Raw genomic sequence first — 5793 nt, 5'->3', positions numbered from 1 at the left:
CACTAATTTATTCGCATGGTCCTGCAGGCGGGAAGCTTGGCACCCACGCTGGGGACAGCCGCTCCTCCCCAAGGTGGAGGAAGGGAAAGGGACAGGGCACCAGGAGCGTTGAACTGCAAGGTCTGGAGCCTGGGTGACACTCAGGGTCATGCTCTTGCCAAAGCATTGCCTCGTGTGACTCAAAGAGGCCCGTTTCCAAATGACAGTGCTGTGGTCATCCAAATGCCAGGGCTCTGAGGGCCAAAGGAAGGGGACAAGGGAGACCGGGCCCCTGGGGGGGTGCATGTTGGGGTCACAGGGGTCCTATACAGGGCGCTAGAGGGCCCAGTGGGGAAATGTGGACAGGAAGGAAGGAGCTGTAGGTCACAGCTGCGAATCTCAGTCAGCTCTGCAATCTGATCGGGGACAGGCGTGACAGGAGAAGATGCCCTGTGGGGGGGTACGTGCTGGGAGGTCAAGGGAAAAGGGGGCAGGGGGTGCCCAACTCAAGGGATTCAGAATTAGCAACAAGAACACTTTGAGCACGTGTGTGGAAGAGACATAGAAGTTGTTCTGTTATGTTCTGTTTTCAAGATGGTCTCACCATACAGTTCATCCTGGCCTCGAACTCATTAGGTAGCCAGGCTGGCTTCAAACTCATGCCTCCTGCCTCCACCTCCCTGCCGCTGGAATTACAGGTGTGTACCACCATGCCTGGTTGGCCCTGTTTTTATAAACTTGCTCTACCTGTAAAATTATTTCAAAACAGAAAGTTAAAAACTAAAGAGTAACAGTGATATACAAGTGTGGCCGCACCGAGCGGTCCCTGCTGCTCCCTGCCGGCCTCCACTGGTTTCCTGACCTGGATCCTGGACTCTACCCACCCTTGCTGGGCCACTGCCCATCTCTGCCGTGGCAGGAATGATGCAAGGTAAGGTCACTCTGGCCACCCTGCTGGGGCCAGGGGAGCAAGGACAGGTCAGGGGTCCCCAGAGGGCCTTACCCAAGGAGGGGACTTCACTTGAAGGGAGGGACTGGGACCCAAACAGGCGGTGGGGACTATGGGAGGGAGGCTGGGGACCCATTGTCCTGTGCTGTCCGGGTCTACCAATAAACCACTTCCGTGTGTCACCCTCAGGAGGGGACAGAGACAGGAGGGAGACTCTTGAGTACACATCCCTTCACACCTTCCTGGTTTGCTTCTATGTGACTGTAATACCTATTCAAAAATAGAATAAAACCCTTGGGAGTGCAGAGTCCTTGCCTATCATGCACGAGGCCTGGATTTAATCCCTAGTGCTGAAATTAAAATAAATAAAATAAGACGTAAGATCGCTGCTGCCAAAAAAAAGTTTAACTTGAATCTCTTCATAAGAAACAATCAGTCAAACCCAACTGAGGCATAACTTGCCAAACAAATGGCCTGAACACTTAAATATCAAGGTCACGGGCATCAAAAATGGGTGGGAGAAGAGAAGAGAGACCAGGGAGGGCTGGATGGGTGTGGGAGGGGTGGATCTGGATGAAAGGCGAGGGGTGTGATCAGGTATTTGGATCACGGCGCAGGGCAGGCAGCGAAATGTGCACTACAGTCTCAGATTGTCAAAGAAAAGAAGGAAGGGGAGAAAAGAAAGAAAGGAAGGAAGGAAGGATAAAAAGGAGGAAAGGAAGGAAGAAGGGTGGAAGAGAAGAAAGAGAGAGGGGAAGAGGGGAGTGGAAACATTGCTGATTTTTTCGTGTTGTTGTTCCTGGGGATCAAACTTGGGACCTTGTCCTTACAAGGCAGGTGGCAGAACCGCTGAGCCAAATCCCCAGCCCCATTACTGATTTTTTTTATTTTGATGTTTGTTTATATAGAAGAGAGACAGAAAATATAGCAAAATGCTAACCACTGGTAAATTTTTTTGTTTATTTGGATTTTTTGAGACAGGGTCTCACTGTGTAGTTGAGACTGATCTGGAACTCACTATGTAGCCCAGGCTGGTCTTGAACTCACAGCAATCCTCGTGCCTCAGCCTCCTGAGTGCTGGGATTACAGGTGTGTGCCACCATGCCTGGCCCAACCACTGGTAAATTTAATAGTTATTATTCTTGCAATTTTTCTACAGTTTAAATATTTTCAAAATGAAAAGTGGGGGGATTAAGATTAACATAAAATAGCCAGGCATGCCTGGCCCAACCACTGGTAAATTTAATAGTTATTATTCTTGCAATTTTTCTACAGTTTAAATATTTTCAAAATGAAAAGTGGGGGGATTAAGATTAACATAAAATAGCCAGGCATGGTGGCACACACCTGTAATCCCAGCACTCAGGAGGCTGAGGCAGGAGGATCGCTGTGAGTTCGAGACCAGCCTGGGCTACATAGTGAGTTCCAGGTCAGTCTCAACTACACAGTGAGACCCTGTCTCAAAAAACAAACAAACAAAAAAAAAAGATTAACATAAAATAAAAATACTTTTTTTAAGAATATATAGAGAGATTTGATGCTCTCGTAGCATTTTTACTTTTCTAATTTTTACCTGTATCAGTCCACATCGGCAGTGCACGACCACCACACCCGTCCTGGGGAGTTGGTGCACTACACACTGAGTTCTAAATCTAGGCCCCTTCCCGCCCCCTGCCTCCCTCTTGGTCCCCTTCCCATGTGAGAATGGTCCCTGTCTCTCTTTGCTACCGTTTATCTTTCATTTTGCTCTTAATTTACACTCTCGGTTCTAAGAGAGATCGCGAGTTATTTAAACTGTGTCTCTGATTTATCTCACTTGAAATACTTCTTAAATATTTGCCTATGAATGGCGAAAGGATCTGAGTGTCAGCGGATCCCAGGACCCTCCTAATTCTCTGTGTTTTACTGAAAAGCAACCCCCCCACCTAGCCTGGCCAGCTGATCTGTGCCCCCCATGCCCCACTTGACCACTTGGAGAGGACACTGGGGTTATCCTGGTAGAGAAGCCCCAGTGTAAATCTCTAGCACAGTTTCTGCCTTTCACACCAGCAAAGCCAAAGTCACTTTCCTCTGAGCCAGATTTAGAAAAAGAACAGTTGTCCAGGTGGCCGTTATGAGTGTGTGTGGGGCTGGAGCAGGTTGGGTGTGGGCCTGGCAGGGGGGCCCCAGGGCCGCTGTTCCTGTCACAGGTTGGTGGCATTGGCTTATCCAGGGTTGCGGGGCCTGGCCAGACTATGGTGGCCTCCACTATGACAGCTGAGGATAACAGGAAATAAAACTCCTCACCCACTGTGGGTGCCCAGTGTCCAGGGTGGCCCAGTGCCCATGGGAACCAGGAGTGGGTGTCATACAAGATAGAAGATGAGGCCCATGGAAGTCGGTGTCCTTGAGTTTGACCCTGGCCCTGCAGGGCCACCTGGACTTCTGGGTGGCCCCAGGGTTGCTGCTCAGGTTATTTCCATAATAGCACCTGAATAGTTAAGAGTTCAGGCTGTGGAGTCAGAGCTGGGTTCAAATTCTACACTTGCTAATCTCAGAGCTGGGTTCAAATTCTATACTTGCCTCAGGCAAGTGGCCAAACTCTCCGTGCTCAGCTTTCTTCCTCTCTAATAGGAAACTAGGCATGGTGCATTCAGCTTCTCTGTACTCTGGGAGGCTGAGGCAGGAGGATTTCAAGTTCAAACCCAGCCTAAGCAATTTAGCAATTTAGTGAGACCCTATCCCAAGACAAAAAAAAGGGGGGGGGGCTTGGGATGCAACTCAGCGGGAAGGCCCAGGGTTCAATTCCCAGTACTGCAAAAAAGGATGAAGGTAGAAGGAAGTGGGCTGTGATGATTAAATGAGACTCTTCTGCCCTAGAAACAGAGATGAGCCCTGGATCAGGGGAAGATGGCAGGATGACCACCCAGAAAGGCAATGCATGGAGAAAACCACCTTCCCCTGCTGCCTACGTGAGAGAGAATATAAAGGAGCAAGAGCCAACTCGGGAGGAAGAGGCTGCCCCAACCACTTCCGGGAGGGGTCTCATCGCCCCAGGGCATCTGCTGTTCTGGCTGAATTTGGGTCCTGATCAGAAGAAAACAGGGCTGAGGCTAGGCAGCTGCTTCTCCCCTCCTGTCTAAATACATGAAAACAAGCCTCTTCCGAGCACTGCTCTCCTAACTTCCATCAGTGGGGAAACTGGGTTATTCAAAAGGTCTCAATTCATTGAGACAACGGAGCTGTCATCTGGGAAGAATTAGAACTGGGACTCTACCTTAATCCTCACACCAAAATGAATTCCAGATGGTTCAGAAATTTAAAACTGAAACCATAAAAGCATTAGGAAAAATGAAATACAGCCGCTCTCTGGCTCTGTTGCACGTACATCCGAGGATTCACCCAGCAGTGGATTTAAAATGTTCAGAAAAACAACCGTGTCTGTATTGAACACGGGCAGACATTCTGTCATTGTCCGCCCCCCCCCATAATACAGCAGTCAGTCACACAGCAGTCACGTGGCATCAGGCGTCAGAAGTCACCTGGAGACCCAGTGGGTGTCCCCAGAACATAGCCTGTGGGCCACTTGCCCTTTCCTCTAAATGTTATAGCAACAAAGTAAAGGAAGTTTTGTGACTTACATACATTAGTGATGCTTTATATGTGGCCCAGGAAAATTCCCCTTCATCTGACACACCCCAGGTCAGCTGGAAGGTTGGACACATATTCAAGGTGTGCAGAACTTGTACGCTAATGCCATGCTGCTTCATGTAAAAGATATGGGTATCCACAGCGGGTATGGAGGGATGACTGCACGTAGAGAGAAACAGATATGGGTATATTTTTCCAGCGTCTACACGCTTACATCCAGAAGCTGCAGAAGGCGGCAGTTGCCTCTGGAGAGAGAAAAGGGAGACAGGGATAGAAGTTGCTTATGTTTATTTTTGATTACATTAGCATGCACATATATTATCTATTTTTTAAAATAATATTTTTCTATCCCTTCCACTGGGTAGGTCAGCCATGGCCTCCCAAGGCTAAATTCAGTCCCTCCGATCTAAAATCAAATGCCGCCGGGGATTTGGCTCAGTGGTCCTGCTGCCTGCCTCACAAGGGCAAGGGCCTGAGTTCGATCCCCAGTACTAAAAAAAAAAAAAATTCAAATGAGTCAAACCCAGAAATAGGGCAGCCCAGGGGTCCATGCCAAGTCTATGGAGGGTCCCAAGGAACATAGGCTCCAGGGCAGAGCCAGCCTGAGCCCTGGGAAGGGGCTTCAGAAATCTGAATAGGTGGAGATGAGGTGGTATGAGGTAGTGGCCAGGGCCATCTTGAGCCAGAACCCAGCACCTTCTAAGACAAGGGTCTTAGGTGCTTTCTCTGAGATACGATACAGACACCCACAGTGAAAGGAAAGGTTTATTTGGGCTGACATTGTGTCCATAGGTGGCTGGCTCCCAGGCAGGGAGGCATGGCAGAGTGGCTGGGGGAATGACAGCTGCTCTCAGCGTGGCGAACAGGAAGCAGAGCAAAAAGAGGAGGCAGGGAAGGAGATGCACCCTTTCGGGTCACATTCCTAGTGACTGCTTCTCGCCTTTTCCAACCAAACCCCAGGTCCCAACAGCACAAGTTTCCAGGGCAAGAACCACCCATGAGTGCAGCACCCACACAACCCAACCATTTCCTAAAGCCCTGCCTCTGGAACCCTGAGAATCTGGGGCGTATATGAGATCTGAACTTAACCAAGGGTGCAGGTTGATGTTCAAGGCCTTCCTCACTGCGGGAGGCTGGGCTGCTGGGGCAGAGGAGCCTCAGGCCAGGGAGCGGGTACGGAGGCCCCAGCCCGCCCCACCCCTCCTCTGTGCCCAGCACCCCCTCCCCCAGACGTG

This window comes from Fukomys damarensis, unplaced genomic scaffold (genome assembly GCF_012274545.1).
Source record: "Fukomys damarensis isolate Sample0158 unplaced genomic scaffold, DMR_v1.0_HiC HiC_scaffold_7, whole genome shotgun sequence".
Classification (NCBI taxonomy): Eukaryota; Metazoa; Chordata; class Mammalia; order Rodentia; family Bathyergidae; genus Fukomys; species Fukomys damarensis.
The sequence above is the reverse complement of the archived record's forward strand: the minus strand, read 5'-3'. Positions refer to the sequence as shown.